Here is an 18,322-nt window from a genome sequence, read left to right on the forward strand (position 1 = left end):
TATATATAGTGAGACGCGAGATTATATATGGCGTTGTACGTCTGAGTCGCGAACGGCGCGCGGGATAGATACTTCGAAAATTATTCAGAGAACTGTCACAAGAGTTGAGAACTCGCGCAATACATATATTATAAAGGCCCTTTGTTTCGCGAATCCAATCTCGCTGCTGCTTGGTTGCGCGCAGGAGGCTGGGAGGGCGAATATATATACATCCCCTCTTTCCGACAGAATCCCAAAAGATTTCTGTCGGATTTATTAACGTTTTATACGCGCGTCACTCTAAACACATGCTAACCAATCGAATTAAATCTAGACTAGAGTAGAGGAAACGATCGAGTGATTCCGCGAGCGAAACGAACGATGTTTGACGACTGATGCGGCGAGAGTTGTTTGTTGATTCGCGCAGAGAGTTTGTTGAATTCGAAAAATTGAGCTATTGTTATGCATCGATCCTACAGTATCGGGAAAAAATCGAGCATAAGAAAATAAAAAAAATTTTACATTATGTATAAAGATAACATACCTAAATGTTTTCTATGTATGCGCGTATATTTTCTTAATAATCGATAATGCATATCCTACGATAACATTACGTTTATGTGTAATAAATTTACGTTGATAAATAAATGGGAATTCGTAAACTCTTCGATATCGCAATTGCAACAATCTTGTGCAATCTTGCGTTACGGAGCAAATATTTTATTTTTTTTTTTTTTTGTACGAGCTATATTCGACTAAGGAATGAAAAATCGAATTTTTTTTCTCCCGATTTAGTATGTCATGAGTCCATCCCGATACTTTCATTGCTTGTATATACGTATATTGATATTTTACGAGATAAAAACACGGAAAGTGTTATATGACACTGGAGCGCGCGGGATTAAATGAAATGTATGGATGTATTGTGTCATATTTTAATCACCAACAGCGTGACAGCTGACGGATTTCATTCGGAAAACTACCCTGAGCCCCACGAAGCCCTGATTCCATCAGCCGATACGAATATAATTCGCTCGGTTATTGGTTTTCCGAAACAAAGTCATCTCTTCCTTGAAAAGTCTTTCTTCTTTTTGTTCGCAAAATAAATTTTACCTTTATCCCTTTCTCATCTCTCGCACGTTTATTTTAAAAACTATTTCAGTCTATGAAAATTTCATTCACTTAGATTTTACAGAATATACACAATATAGTCTCACCCTGTGAGCTGGGAATACTCTGATATTTTTTGATAAATAAAAACTCGCGTTTAAATACAAACGGACAGATGAATAAAAATAGTTTTATTTTACCAATTTCGGTTACACACACACAATTCGCGCGGTTGATATCATTTTCTTGCAAAACCATACATTTGGCCAGCTACCGTCCTTTGACTGACAAGTGGACAACAAGTGGGGGCTTGTTCCATTTGTATTGCCGTCTATCTGACTATTCCAAGTTTTATTTCATAAAGGATTTAAATTCATAACCGCTTTGTCTCGATCTTTTGCCAAAATTAAATTTTCCTGTTTTTTTGGCATTCATCCAATACACGTTTGCGATTTTACAATACCAACTGAGACCTTTGAAATCGGCAAAACAAAATAATTTTTATCTAGTCCCGTTCCAATTCGGTTACCGATTTTGTTCGATTTTTGACGCAAATTTATCTACGTCGCATCGTGTGCTAAAAAATTCACCGCTACACACAACGCAACAGGTAATTGGTAAGCACAATTATCGAATTAACGTCGAGCGACGACGAGGTATGATTAGACGCGCCATCCAGCCGTTGCGTTTCCCGTCGTTTAAACGAAGGTTAAAGTTACATAAAAGAGCGACGCTTCACGCGTCTATGCTCACGCTCGCAGAGGATAAAATCGCGAGTGGCGTGACTCGCGTTTATACCGCAGTTATAATAACACATTGGAAATATACGATTGCATATATTTTCGAACGTTTGCTTTTATAACATACTTTTGCGACTAGATCTCGTGTTATATAAAAAGATATAAAAATCTAGCATTTTATACGATATACTTGTACGTTGTTCTAAAACGCTCCGATAAATTTTTCGACATTTTTATTTGACAATTACATCTATGAAAAATAATTAATCGAATGAAAAATGTATTAAACAAGAAATTGATTTAATTTTCTTCTATCGTTATATACGTTGATTAAATTATCACTTACGAAACGAGCGTTTGCCATGCCAAATTGCTTTTTCGGGTACGCTGCACTTACACAAAAGTCCGTGATTGTTCGGATAATGTCGGGGTGATAATATGCCGAAATTAGTCGGGCCATTCTATCCGAAATTTTCCCGACCTATATTCGTTACTTATTATCGTGCTTGGTCATTCGTGTCGCGAGATATCCGTCCGTTATTTTCGCGACCCAAAGCACACCTGTTTCTCCGCCGGCAAAGCGACAGAGATAGTTGCACAGAAATAAAGATCAGACCACGACCTCACATATACATATAAATCTCTTAAAATTTTTGGACAAAATATGAGCTCAGAGCTCAGTGTTCATTTTAATTTTAACAAAAATATCAAGATGTAAAATAAAACTAAATCCTTTTGAATTCCCTAAATTTATATAAGTTATATTTATACGTTCTTGTTCTGCTAAATGATTTTTAATTTCGCACAAATATATCTCTTAAGAAATAAAGGAGATAAATAAAATTTTTAGATTTTTATCAGTTTACGGATTTGTGTACACATATCTCTTCTTTCCCTCTGCATCTTTCAAAATATTACGGATATAAAATACAGCAATTACAATGCATTTTTCATGCAATCATGAGATGGAAATGCAACGAAACGTAGATTGCATATTCGTGGCGCGCGCATGTCCGTCCTTAAGGGGCTAATAAGAAAAATAATCCTCGCCGCTTTTAATTAAGCCGCAGCTGACTCCCGCTATAACGCTGTGGGCCTCCATTTTTGTTTACGGAAACAGCAAGGAATAAAAAGAAAAGGAAGAGCCTGCACACTCGGCCTTTACTTCCGTCGCGTATCGCACAGCGCAAGAACACTCATTACTTCCGGTGATTTGTTCGTCGTGATTTTCGAAGAGGTTGAATCTCAATTCGCGAGCGCTTTAACGCGAGCGACGACGGCATTTTCATCTTTGCCAGCCGGAAACCATCGTTATAATAAATTAGTTCGTAACTAAAGGTTGCGCGCGCGGCGCGCCGTAAGTGAATTTTAGAAATATCCAACTGCCGCGCGCTCTATAGTTCGGAATTAATTAACAAATTAATTAACGCGAAGCGGCGCGAGCGTCTCCGGAGCGCGAGCGAGCGAGCGAGCGAGCTAGGCCCTCTCTACGACAAATCGCGATCTTACCTCCAAAAGCATAACTCGCGTAAGCTCTAACGACTCCAAGTTCTGCAATTTAATAGACGATAGTTTACCGTTTTGTCTTGTGCCCTCTCCTCTCCGCTCGACTGATGCAGCGGTATTAAACGCCAAATTCGGAGATTATTATGTTATATATATATTTATCTCTCTAGTACATCTCACTAAGTTACTGCAGTTTGTGTAAGAATCGGAGTTCACGAATGAACATTTCTCTCGTATATTCTGGTAAATTTATTCCTAATTTATATAATTAATACTATTCAGTGTATTAAAAAATATGAAAACTTTTTATAAAATTTTGTTAAACGTACACCCAAACTCTCCAAACTCATTCATTAATCATTAAAACTTTACTTGTTGAAAATAATGGAGAAGAATATTTTATATATTTTCATATCAGGTTATATAATATGTACAGACCAATATCTGCCAAACATTTTATTAAAAAATTATGATTTTAATATTTCTCATGCTTAAAATTCCTAATTGACGATCTAGCGAGAAATTGAAATAATCCGCTTTTCTCGAAAGATGGTGCCGGGGGAAAAAAAAAAACTGGCGCAGCGCAGGAAAATGTGTTGCGAACGCTTTAGCCGACGATCCAAGCAAGAAATTGCAATATCGCGCGGCTTGATAGCGAAAGGATACGTGCCATTATTACCGTGAAAAGCGGATTTGTTCCTTTCGTCCCTTTGCATAGCGCTTGTATGCGTGATATGATATATATATATACTAGTTATTAATAAAATTAAACTCATTAAATTCATTTTAAAATCGAAACCTGCTAGTCGCGTGATATGACATGAGATTTCGCAAAAATAGTCGTATTATTAAATTATAATCCCATACATATGTGATTATTGGCGGCTTTATTTCCGATACATTCAACATTGAACAGTTTGGCTATTCGTGCTTAATCGCCATCCGGACAAACTCCATTCAGGAATGAATCAATTATATAGTCACGTATATATTATTAATTTCTAAAAATCTTCGAGCTTTTTTTATCGCTCGCAACTTGAAAACTATCGACGTTCGGCGCGCTGAAATTCACTCGACGCAATCCCATTATGCCTCGAATACCCCGCATAATAAAACGGGGAATAATAATGCCGGGAACTATGTCGGGGCTGAAAAACGCGAACTTTCCACTTATCGTTCCCCCCCCCCCCATCGATCGAAACTGAAATTGCTGACGTTTCGAAGGAAGAGTCGCGAGTCTCTGCCGGGAAATGCGAGGGGCGATTATTAACAGTGTTGCACGGCGTTAATAGTCCGGTAAACCAGAAGTATAAATCAAAGTAGCGGAGCGGAGAGGGAACAAGAGAGAGAGAGAGAGAGAGAGAAAAGGAGAAAGAACGGCGTATGCTTCTCTCGCGGAACAATGAGTAATTCGCGGCAGCAAAATCCATTATAAATTGCAGTTAATGTAACTATATTTTTCGCGTGATATACGTTATCTACCTTTAACCCGCCCAAACCGTCTCGCGGCGCAAGGATTTGCGAATAAAGCACTAATATTATGCGTTCTCGCGCGAAAAGGTAGTAGTGGTAGTGGCTGATTTCCTGCGCGCTTTATCTGTACAACCATTCTACGTTTCCTTTATAGACCTCGTATTATTCTTACCCGCTTTCCCCCCAAACCCATCCCACCCCCTGCTTTCCTCCCCCTCCTTTCCGCGATTCACCCCGTTGCCACCCCGTGTCAGAATGTAAAAGCGGCGGTTAAACGGCGCGCCTCCGCCATTAATCACTCCCGATCGCGATATTACGCGAGAATCCGCGTGTTGGTTGGTAGACTGGCGGGGGGGAATCAGCGACGATGTGTTTACACGATCTTTTTATCTGCGATCGCGCGCGCGAATCCGCCATTTCTAATAAAGACCCTGTCGCTCGCTCGTTGAAATTCCAACCGTACAGATTCTCGTTGAATCGCATATTAGCACCAGGAAACTCATATGTTCCTTTCGTATACCTGACAATTTACATTGCAGACACGCAACGATATATATGTATACATCATAATAATATATGTATTGCCAAAGCCAAGTGTATAACAAATGATGTCGACTGTAACGCGCGATATTGGTCGGCGTATCTGTAAATCTGTCAACTGTCATTTACGTACGCTTCAGAAAGAGGCGAGTCGATATTCCTTCGACGATGCTGTCGAAAGCTTCGAAAGTTTTCAAACCGCGAGAGAAATCGAAAATGTATGGCTTTTTTAACGGATTAACTTTTCAGCCTTTTTCAATCTCGATCGGACTTCACTTTAACCAAAATTTGATTGTCGAGAGAAAGAATTGATGATATCCTTCGATTTTTCGACTCGCGCAGTTCGCAGACAGTTCCAAGTTTCGTATCCGCGTTATCGTGCTGAGATTCTTAGTCGATTCGAAATACGCATTTCTTGGATCCGATATTCGAAAAATACTAGATTTTACAAGAGAGTCGGAGAGAGAGAGAGAGAGAGAGAGAGAGAGAGAGAAAGAGATGACCAGATTTACCGCTTCGCGTTGCTTGCAATGTGCTTTCCACCATATATTCCTCTACACACGTGCGCTTTTGAAAAGATGAAATCTGCTTCGCTTGCGGCGCACTTATTTATTCTCGATATCCGCGATATATACGAAAAATATAAAAACGTCGAGCAACATGGTCAATATGCATCTATCGATTCACTTTGCATAACAATTTACAGGCACCTCTAAATTCTTGAGATTTCTCGTTCTCGGCGTGTGAATGAAACGATTGTCGGATTGAAAACGTGAGGGAAAAAGGGGGAGGGGGGGGGAGGAAAAAGGAGGAGGAGGAGAAGAAGTGCGTAACAATCGATGCGAGGCGCTCGGTTACTATTTAAACCTAATTACGGATTACAAAACAACTACCGGCATGGTCCGATAATCTGTCCGATAATCGATCGCGGCAATCGCGACGTCGCTTTTTATCGTGCCGTTTGACGAGAGTAATACGCCTAACGAGCGCCCGTCTCCATGAATGAGAGAGATGTATAAATCCCGGATGCGCCAAATTATCCGGGTCGTCCTAAATGGGCGCGACGTAACTCACTTTTTTTTCTCGTCGTCGAAAAAAGGAAAAAAAGAAAAACGAGGCGACGGCAACGGCGGCTGCGAAGAGCGACGTTGACGGCGTTACAACGCGTCGACCTTTATCTCTCGTCACCTTTTCACTCACTCGATCGTAGCTAGGGTGTAATAACATCAGTGTTATCCGACAAAGTGTTTCGCGAAAATCTCTGAAATGCACAAGGAAGAGAAAAAGGAAGAGGGCGGATAGTGTAAGAGGAAAAAAAAAAAAAAGAAGAATAGGATTGAACTAGAGATATCCCATTCACGTCACGTGATGTCAATGCTTTGTCACGTTATATTATCGAATCGCATGACGATTATATGTCACTCTTTTTCAAAAGGATAGAGTGAATTGAACGAATTTATATTTGTAATTCAGATTATATACGACGGAGAGATTTAAATCATGCCTTTTGTTTTCCCCTCCCCAGGAAGTGCACGCGTGCAAACGTCACGTCGCGCGTGTTGCCGGGTAATATTTTATATAATCCATAAAAAAAAAAAAAAAGTATCAACGGGAGTAATGCAGAAAATGATTTTAATGCATAAAGGGGATAACTTTTTACTCATTTCATTAATGTAATATGATGAAACGTCACAGTTCGCGTGATGCGATAAGTATATATCAACTGGACGAGAAGAGAGTATTTTGGGGTAAAAATCCTGAAATTAAATAGAAAAGGGAAAAAGAATAAAAGAAGTGCGTTCTCGCGAGGATTACCGAATCGCGAGTATATTCAGCGACGCACTAAAAAATCGCGCACATTTTAATCGCATCTCTGATATATTATATAATTACGCTACCGTCATTTGCACATGAAATTTTTCACGCATTCAAAGCCTAAGGCCACGAGTTATGAAACGAATGAAAATCAACGGTTTCCTTTGCGTCAAAAGGAGAAAGTAAAAATTATTTTCATCCATGCACGCTCGCGCATGTATTTATGTTTTTATGCTAATTTTACTCGAGATACTTCTCGAGTAAACGCGCCCATAATTAGCACCTCTGTGCTTCAATTCGATTAATTTTTACGCTAAATAAAATAAAATTTTTTCGACATATTTTCTTATCGAATATATTTCTGAGTCTTGCGATGCTGAATGTAAATTCTCCGAATGTGCAAATTATTCTCGAGGCAGACGCATAGTAATGCCACAAAGTCATCCGACTTTCCAATCCCTGTCATCCCATTAATCCCAATCCTAATTGCCCTATTAAGATGGCGTGTTACAGCGAGATCCCAACTTACACGAGGATATCGCGCGTACTATCCCCGTAAGATTCCCTCGACTACGTAAATCCGGCGCTTTCGCGTAAACTTTTCTCAAAAGTTGCAATATAAATCCGATTTCACGGATACGTCTCGCAATGAATTCTTCCCTTTCGGGAGAATCGACGCTCGCACAAAGGGACGTCGAACCGAGCCCTATATCCGAATCACAACGGACGATCTCCTGTATAACATGGGAGCACAATGGACGATTTTTACGACGCTCCGGGAAGAGAAGTCGCGCAAAATGGATTAACGTTCGACGGAGCAATCTCATAAAATGAAAAGATCCTAAGTAACGAGCGAATGATAGCGAAGAACCCTTCTCGTATCACCGCAGGGTCGTCTGTCGCCGGGCAGCAACACTCGCTTTCTTCTTGGCGAAAGCGGAGATTGAAAATTGAGACCTCTTGGAATCGATATAACGATGATAGAACGAACGAGCTCTCGAGTTTAGAGACAAATCCTCGACAGAAATTTTCTCCATCGACCCGAACTTTGAAAATTTTAATCTCTATTAAACGTCTCGAGGTGAGTTTCGAATTAAAATGTTCTCGCAGAATCCGCTCAAGTTATAATCGAGTATCTTCGGCCCAAGGCTCGGCAGAACCCTCTCAATTTTCGATATATAACCTCCCGATTGTTGGTTGTCGCTTTCAGTTTCGCGGCGAGAGAAAAGTTGTCATTTCAATCCTACGGAAAATATCGTCTTCCCATCCTACTGCCGTTACACAGTTTTTCCGAGTGGAAGGCTGGACGTCTATTATCCCGGATGTAGCGACGTCTTTGCAGCCATCCGATGACTTTCTTTCTCTCCGCGATAGCCATCGTCGTCGGCCTGAAAAGTTTTGCTCCTCCAATTTTCAAGTTGAGCGTTTATAGATTGATGACCGAGCTCCGTCGAGATTGGCGGACGTTTGCACGATAAATACGAGGAGGTCGTTTTCCAGGGGATTCTCCACAACTGGGGGTGGGGGCGGGGGAGAAGGGGGAGGGAGGGAAACTGATGCCGACCGCCCGTACAAATATTGGCTCCTGTGTCATGGCGGGATTCGTCGCGTCACACACACACACACACACACACACACACACACACACACGCATACACACACACGCGCGCACACGTTTGTGCAAAGTTGTACATCCGTATATATAACACACATCCATTGCTCGCGTACCGGGTGTCGTACCGGAAATCCGTATCGGACTGGTCATCGATAAGATCGCCGGCGGTTCACCTGCGGAGAGACCTTAACCGAACCGGACTAGGCATCGACGTTGAAAAATCGTCCAACCGTTTTCCATTTCGCGCGTAACAAAGGTTATCCTCCTCGCCCGTCTCCCGGCACCGGTATTGTGGCGAAATAATGACGAGCGAGGCGGAGAACGAGAGTGCCGAGGGAAAGAGAGAGAGAGAGAGAGAGAGAGAGAGAGAGAGAGAAAGAGATGGTGAGGTCTCCGTTATCGGAACAACGACGTGTAGGGAAACGGTGCAGCGCAGCGCGAAGTAACGATCGCTGCTACGATCGCTGATGTAACGTTCTCTTAAGTGGCGTTAAGTGAAGGGCGGTCCGTGGGGTGGTCGGGAAAATTGGGGATACTCGTCGGACGAGAAGAATGGAGTGCGTGGAAATTGAGCGTGGCGCGTCCGACGAGAGAAATTCCATGGGCGAAGAGAGCGAAGGATTTCTCTGTTCGCGGAAAACCTTCGATTTCCTTTCCCCTCCTTCCCCCCCCCCTCCCTCCCTCCTCTTCTTTCCCATTTCGAAGAAACGGCAATTAATCACCGCCGTCCGTGTCTGTCACGTTGTGGTGAAATCACCGATACTTGCAACACGATAAGCAGTAGACCGTTATATTGTACACATAACATGCGATACACACAGATGACATTAGTAACAAAATAATTTACTAAAATCGTGGCTTAAAAAAAAAAAAAAAACAGATATTGTTTATGTCGATCATATAATTTAATTGCAGCAACACGGATACATGATCCGAATATGGGAATATTGCGCGGTAGAAGCGCGTGGGTGGAACGAAGAGATCGAGGAATTTACGTAGCGTGGCCGGGAGAGGTTTTATGTTCGTTCCTTGCTGTCTCGCGATTAATTTTCATCGAGTGCCCCGCCGTTATCCGCAATCGCCGATATTGCGCTATCATTTGCCGCGTGAACGATTAAACTCGCATCAAGCCCTGAATTAATGTCAGTTCTCCCCTCTCCCCTCACCCTCCGGCCCCACTGTTCCCTCGGTGCGTATGTACCGCATTATCTCGAGACACGCGATTGGCACGGAATATATAATGAAAGAGTAACGTCGCGTATCGCGCGAGCCCGGGAGAAAAGGAACAGGAGGAAAATTCGAGCGTGCGCGTTCTCTCTCTCTCTCTCTCTCTCTCTCTCTCTGTCACCTCGTGCGGTCTTTTCTTATCGCGCTCCATTTTTCTTCCGAGCCCTTCAATCTCAAAATTTGGGCGCTGGTCACGCCACTGCGCAAGCTCCTGGCGACAAATTACTGGCCGCCACGCGAAAAAAGTGTTATCGCGACCGTAAAGGCGCGTAGCTCAGCTCCACGGGATATCCTGGAAAACGTGAAATCTCCTCGGAAACGGACACGTTTTCGGCTGCAAATAAATGAAGAGAGATCGAGAATTCGATCTCGAAGCGGGTTTTATAATACAATAATATGCTTGGAAAAAAATGAGATTAATACTAAAATTCGAAAAGCTATGGCAGGAAATGACGGCTTACGTTTTTTTCGAACTATCAAGTATCGTAGGACATTCTCTGCGTAGCCTCATCTCTTCGGCATAGAAACGTACACGATTCACGATAACGAGAAAAAAAAAAAGAATGCATAAAAGGAACACAACCCGGTGTAATCCGCTGGAGTAACGTCGGAAAAATTCCGCTGGTGAGAAAATAAAAGAGAATGTTTCTCCCCTTTTGCTGATGCAAGAGATTACGAAACCGCGTTACATAACGAAATGGAAAGAATATTACAAGGGGGCGTATATCCTGCCTCCCCCTTTTTTGTAATACCGTGAAAACGAAATTAAAATGACGCGAAGAATACATTTCAGAATTAGCGCCGATAATAAGACCTCCGGCAGCGCGCAGCCTCTCTATTTCTCTTCTTTTTTATAGCGCAAATTTCTCGTTCTTTAATCTCGTCCCTTTGAAGCTTCGTAATATGTAGCACGCGCTCCGCTTTTATTTTCATTTACTTTAGGATTTCGACGTTGAAGCGCGGAAGAGAAACGAGCTTGAGCGACCGACAACGCACATGTGCGTCTAGCAAAGTTTTCCTCAATTTTTGCTTGATTAATTTTTGCCAAGAGTAAACGTCGTTTTTCATTGTCGTTACCCCCGAGCTACTCGGCGCAAACACAAATTATTCACACGCGCTAATGACTTTCCTACAATTAAACCCCTTATTTATCACATGTTGTATTTTCACTTTTCCCCGCACAGTCGCCTCATACCGGCGCCGTTATGTACAAAGTCGGTACGTGCGCCTTTCGCGTGTGCACCCTCTCTCCGCGGGATTTCCCTTATTTCCATACGACACGGCGTAGCACGTCGAAGGGGGAGGAGGAGGAGGAGGAGGGAGGGAAGGGGGAGGGCACGGTATCGCGTACACTACATTACGCGGGTAGGTATATAGATACGAATGCCGGCGGGTATACATAGCCACGGAGCGGCGCTTATTGTACGAGGATAATCGATAACAAGAATAACAATAATAACGCGATAAATTCGCCCCGGCGCCCTGAGCCTCCCCTCCTCCCTTCGCCCTCTCCCTCCCACGCCTCCTTCCCGCCGCGGAGTGCACGAAAGCTCTCCATTTTCGCCATCGCGGCATGCTGCACTGTCTATATACGTACGTACATACATGTATATATATATATATATATATATATATATATATATATATATATCGTATCGCATTATTTTACATACCGAGAAAGAGTACACCACATCGTGGGCTTTATTACCGAACGGCCGCACCGCGCGAGATTACATCGTAATCGGCCACGAAATTATGTGTGTACGGGATCCACGTAAAATATTTGCCAGTCGTATCGCCGTTATCCGCGACGTATCACAATGACGTTATTACTGCATCTATATGACATACGATGCTCGTATGTCCCGGATTACCTCGTATAAACGGCGCAAAAAGAACCTCGAGAATCTTGATTTAAATATTCTTTTCAGTCCTTTTCGTCCTTCCACCAAATATGTTCAATATAAGAATATGTTGCAATATAATTGGGCGTTTGCTTTGGTTATTCGAGTATCTGTCGACGAATGCGTTCGGACAACCATAGCGTTTATATACGAAGGAGCGTTATTTGTCGAGAGCCACTCTCGAGACTAAAACTCTCGAGTAGCTGCGGCGAATGGCTACGGAAAAAAAAAAAAAAAATTGAAAGCAGTCACGCGAACGGTGACCGCGGATTTTTACAACTTTATCGGAAGCCGATCCTGCCGGAGAATAAAATTCCCCGATCCCGTAGAGGTGTGTCTGTATGAAACGCGAGGCCGACAGTTACTTTTCGGTATGCTTTCGAAAGAAATGACGTTTAATATCTTCCAATTTTGAGAAAATGTGTCGCGCATAGTGGAAACGCGTTTCTAACTTTCGTCATGAGGTATTAAAACGCACGTGAATTTTACTCCTCTCGCTCCTAAAAATCTTTATACGCGAACAGAGTGACGCTTTGCAGCCGCAGCTGCTGGTCCGCCAATCGAACATCACTTTCAACTCTGTGCGACGAAAAGTTTTATCGTCGTCGGTCATTCTCGAGAGCAAAAGCCGGCCGGGACGGTCGGTTAAGCTAAGGGTCGGAGTTCGCCACATGTACACGCGGTTCATTAGATTTTCATTCCTTACTTATACCACGGCTAGAGATTATGATCTAGAAAGATAGACAACCCCTAATCAAGATGAATAAACTATGACTTGGGAATTGCAATTTGTCATCGCGTTTATACTCGAGAGATGCGTTGAAATGAATAAAAAAAAAATGCGTTCGATATAAGAACTCTTAAATAGCGAACAATTATTCCAAGATAAAAAGAAATAAATATACAAAACAAAAAATATACATTTATTTGTGTAAATAGATGTACAAAGATCCAAAAAATACAAACTGTCATCTGTTAAACACACATATCAAAAGTTTGTTAAATATATTACTGCGTGCTTTTTGTTAATATATTATATTTTATTCTTTGGTTTTTTTTCGCATATACATTATTATTTCATCATGTCACGAGCCGGCTGGGTGTCCCGCTGGATTTCATCGCGGCCTCGCGGCCTTTCTCGTGGCGTTCGTCCCGGCGAATTAACGCGCGCTAAACTAACGTAAAAATATTCGCGAGCGCGCGAGAGGCACCTCGCGCGGCAGGTGCCGACGATATGTCTGAATTTACGTCGACGCATTACGTCATTCCGCGTTCGTGACGCGTATATAGAAAAACTTTCCGGGGGCGCGATATGTGTGCGCGTTTGTTTTTCCGAGGGCGGCTCGTTGTTCGCGCCGACCTCTCCTCGGCAAGAGACAAACGGAAAGAGAACTGACCGGAAGGGACCAGCCGAGCGTGAACGAAACGTCTGCGGGCGCGATTCTGTCGCGTCGTCATCGTCGTCGTCGTCGTCGTCGCGAAAATTGCGGGCAAATTTAGAGAGACTTGACTCTTCTGGCTCGACTCGCCTCGGCTCGGCTCGGCTCGGCCGTTCATTCATTCGCCAAGAACGGGTGAAATTAATTATCGCTGAAAATACAGTGTGCGCTCGCTCGCTCGCTCGCTCGCTCATTCGCCTCGCTCATTCGCCTTGCTGTTTAGCGCGGGACACGTACGTGCGTGCATAACGTTAGTACAATGGAGGCCGCGTTAATGGCCGCCGCTGCAGTTATCATCCCCCATCCTCTCTCCCCTCCCTCCCCTCCCCTCCTCCTCCTCCTCCCTCCCCGCCCTTCTGAACTACGGCGCGCTTATTACCCGTTCCTTCGCCGCCCTCTGGCATACCTATTCTGTCATGTACATGCGAAACTGGTACATGGTACGTCGAAAGTCTTGGAGCTCCTCGAATGCGACGTCAACGTTTCCTCGACGTAAAATCCGGACGGACTTTTGCATTAAATCTCTTTTTTGAAGAATAAAATCGCCAAATTAATGTATTAAAAAAAAAAAAAAGAGAGAAAAAAAAAATTATACTTATCGTATGTACGTACGCACGATTTTTGTTCGTTTACGGTTTTATAATTATTGACTTTGCTTTCCTGCAAAATGCAATATCGTTGATACTCCCCTACGTTTTATTATGCACGATTTCTACAAACGTACTATGCGAACATACCCGCCACTCATTACCAGGACGGTAGCTATAGACTATGGAGTATCTTATGGAGGGAGAAGGATAGCGGGTTTCGACGCTGTTAACGTACCGTACTGTACACGCGATGTTTTACGCCCGACGAATATAAAAGGCGAACGTGAACGCGGACATCGTCCCGGGCTCGCGAACATAACTCGACGCTCGACGAGGATTTCGCGGTAATGAAATCGTCATAACAACTCCTCCAGCAATAACGCCGCTTGTAATGCGCTTTTTAATCGCCCGCGACTACAATACGGCCGATTGTTATCGTTATCGCGTCCGCGCGCGCCCGTACTACGCGATAACCATCGGCGATAATACGGCTATTAACGTGCGAACAATCGACCACTGTTTCATCGACTATGAGAGCCAAGTCCGGTGTTCAAGGAGGAGGGGCAGCTAAAACGGAGCAGGTCCGTCCAAGAAATCGATATCGAAGATTCGTCTCAATTCGCATCTCGTTTCGTGTGAATTGATGGTAGAAAATATTTTTATCCATTATCTTGAACACATTTTACAGTTTGATGTATTCTCTGTCTGGCACTTCTGTCTTATACTCTTGTGTGCGTGAGGGGCTCCGCAATTGCTCAAAGCCAGGCACTGGCAGATTGGGGGGTTGCTGCGGAAAACGCAAGACGGCTGCGGAAACGCAGTGCTCAAATCCCTCGGCATGTACTGTGCGACATACACACGCACACATTGCCAATTGTTGCAGTACGTGGTTGATCTTATAACAATGTTAATTTCATTCTATGAGCTCGTGCATACGTCGCGGCGCAAATGGTTGAAATCGAGCCTCTCGTGACATCTGCGACGTATAATTTCGCACAATGACCTACTTGCCATATCCAGATTTGACCAACCACACCGACGTCGTTTTTCTTATTCCTAATGAATATTGCAGAATTTCACGAGAAAAAATGCGAAAATTTCTTCGGGTCATCAATAAGATCCCAAAGATTTAAACGTAGATCAAAATCTTCTTTCACGCGACTTTTGTCTTCAATTTCTTTAACGATTGCTAGAGAGTTTAAGACACGCTGGCCGATTGATTAAAATGAAATATTGTCGAGACGATATTTTTTCGCGACATAAAAATCAAACGTCGCGAGGAAAAGAATAAATAGACATCTCAGAAGTCACTTTCTCCTCCTTTTTCTCTCGCGACATTTTGTTTTAACCTGATTTTTTCCGATAAAGGAACGATAAGTCAGATGGAAGAGGACGTAAGCGTTTCCCGTTGAAAGCGTCGATGATGAAAAAAAATAGCAGCTTACCGGCTATAAGTGTCGACCGCGCTTCGGCCGATGCGAGGCATCGACTTTAATGCGACTTTGCTCGCCGGTTGCATTACGACGCGCACCGCCGCCACCATAAATAATAAACAAAGGCGCGACCGCAAAAATATGTCGCGTTAGCGCCGCGCATGAGATTTTCATGAGAGAGAAAAGCGCGCGTGAAACCATTAATGCGTGCTCCGAGAAATTTAATGGAGTGCAAAGCTGATACGAATTTTGCATTTTCCTCTCATAGTGTATATAATTACCATTATATTGTCCGTACAGATATATATATATATATATATATATATATGTCGATAGCAAATATGTTAAAGATGCATAACATTATCGTAGATCGTAATATCACGTGTATGCATGAAGCTCGAAGAGAGCTCGTTGTCGAGCTCGTATCGATGGCGATTGTAATTTAACACGCGGACAATGCCGCCGAATTGTTGACCCGTTGTTATCGCGCATATAATCGACTGCAAAAACGTAATGAATAATACAGTTTTACGTTTCCGACTATCGGCATATTTACGTACGAAACATGTGATACGTTGTACAGAGGGTTAATAAAACGACGATAAAATTATGCGCACGTGAGAGAGAGAGAGAGAGAGAGAGAGCGCATTAAAAAACAATCATTTCCTGCAAATTACACGCGCGTAACGACAATTGGAGAGGGTAGAGGGAGGGCAGAAAGATCGCAATTAACGGTATTACGGTATATTAGGATAATAATAATACAGTGTCAGGGCAATGTCGAGGACGATAACGCAACGTCATAATTTGTCATCGATTCTCATTAACGCAACATCGTTGCTAACTCGACTCCACTCATTGATCATCGGTGATAATAATTAATGCGCATGCGATCAGACTTGATTCTATTCTTAATCGCGTTCTCCCACGCGCCGTCGTTTGTGTACGCGAATGTGTTTGTATACATTGGAGAAACATTCTCCAAAAATATTCATACAACGTGTATTTCTTCGCCGGCAGCGAAAGGTTTTTGCAAAATATATATATATATATATGTAGGTTTACATAAACATGCGTATGTTTGTTTATACATTCCGATGGAATATATTACGGCCGCGCGCATCACACAATTCGCAAGATACTTCTGTTGTGAATTATTATTAATGGATCGTAATTACTGTGCAATATGTAGGGCAATCATCACGCGCTCGCGCTCGTTTCATTTACACTAGCGTCCCGATAGGTTTTCATAGAAATGCGCGTAATTTACGCGATTTACGGAGATGCGAGCTCGGGAAAATGAGCCGACCAGGCTGATTTACGCCAGCATCGCGTTTAAACAAGCCGTATCGTCTCTTAATGGGATTTTAAAATAACATCATGTGCATCGATTTTATTTCATAATTAGTTTAAACAATCGAAGCGATTGAATAACCATTGAGCAAACCATGCCGATTATTATCTTTAAATTCCGATTTGCACAGGGGTTATTGAAATCTATAATATATATTAAAATGATAATTAATTTTCTCGCAAATACTCATGATAGGGAAATTGAATTTAATTTTTTAACGTCGAATTTTTCTTCGCGTCGAGAGACGCTTTAAGCTTGACGCTTCTCCTGAACCCAAAGATCTCGAGTATCCGGTCCATGAACACCGCCACCCCTCCTGATATTAGGAAGAATCTTTCCTTTTTTGTGCAAGCGATTTTATTAAAATGCATTCGAAATAGATATTGTACTTTGTCGCGAAACGAAAGCGGAGACAGTTCTCCGTATAGTTTACAAAACGAGTAACGTGATATAAACAATAAACTGCAGCAATGCATACCGTTTGCGAGAGAAGAGAGGAAAGGAGAGAGAGAGAGAGAGGAAGAAGGATGCATCGAACAGATATTCGCAGTTGTCTGTTCATATCGGCGATCGCTGTAAAATAATTATGTCGGGCCGCCGTCCCGACGCGCGATGCCCGGGGAATTGTTATCGAAATGTAATATAAATTTAATATCGATTAAATATTCACGACGTTACGCTTTCGCCGGGTTACAATTTACCAAGCAATTATCAGTTTGTACAGTGCACGGCCGCCGTATCGTTGGACCGGACCCGTGTACCATCGATAACATTCGCTGGCCGGTGGCGATTTTAACTCTCTCTCGTCCGCGTCCCGGAAAATATTCCGCGCCCCGCGGCTACGATATTTATTAACGTTGCGTATTGCAAAGCGCGTTGTTTAAAAGGACGCTTCTCCTCCTCCGGGAGAATCGAGCCATCGCGACGCGACACGTAAAGCCGGATCCGAACATTCGCTCGAATCCAATCTCTCTCGCTCTCCGTAAAGGAAATTAAAAAATATATATTTTATAAAATACTATATATATATATATATATCTACGCGTATGTCTTTGTGTATTATATGTACTAGAATTGTATACGAGAGAGAATATTATTATTATTATAAAATTATTATAATATAATGATTATGTTCAACAAAAGAAGCGAATAGTCGGTCTTTGCTCTTTACAGTTACTGTGCGTGGCCACACAAATAAATGCATTTCCCATAATATAAACGGCGATCGACAGAGAGAGAGAGAGAGAGAGCGAACGCGTCCCCTAACAAGGCGGTAAACCAACGAGTCATCAAATCATTCCGTACGATCGATATTTTCAAAACTGCGAATTTCAGAACAGACGTATCTCTCCTATAATATACATTTTCGGCGCAAAATAGTGTTATTGCATTTCCGGTGGCTTGAGTATTTTGCACGCGAAACGATATGATTAATCGTATAACAATAATAACAATTAAATCACGCCGCTGAATTTAAAGCGTGTAATGTGTGTAATTTTGCCATTGTTAAATTTAGCGAACTACGCGGAGGGTGCAATTGCCGTAACAATGGAAAATCACGCGTCAGATTCTTGTTATTCTCGCCAGGCGCATTGTA

At 42.5% G+C, this 18,322-nt stretch overlaps 2 protein-coding genes across 6 annotated transcripts in view; one reads left to right on the forward strand and one right to left on the reverse strand.

Annotated features, from left to right (window-relative positions):
* Window positions 1-18,322, forward strand: part of LOC126852792 (uncharacterized) — a 194,915-nt gene that overhangs the window by 79,801 nt on the left and 96,792 nt on the right. The window lies entirely within an intron of this gene.
* The window catches only part of LOC126852791 (uncharacterized), a 147,550-nt gene that overhangs the window by 52,799 nt on the left and 76,429 nt on the right, over window positions 1-18,322 (reverse strand). The window lies entirely within an intron of this gene.

Source organism: Cataglyphis hispanica, chromosome 11 (genome assembly GCF_021464435.1).
Source record: "Cataglyphis hispanica isolate Lineage 1 chromosome 11, ULB_Chis1_1.0, whole genome shotgun sequence".
Lineage (NCBI taxonomy): Eukaryota > Metazoa > Arthropoda > Insecta > Hymenoptera > Formicidae > Cataglyphis > Cataglyphis hispanica.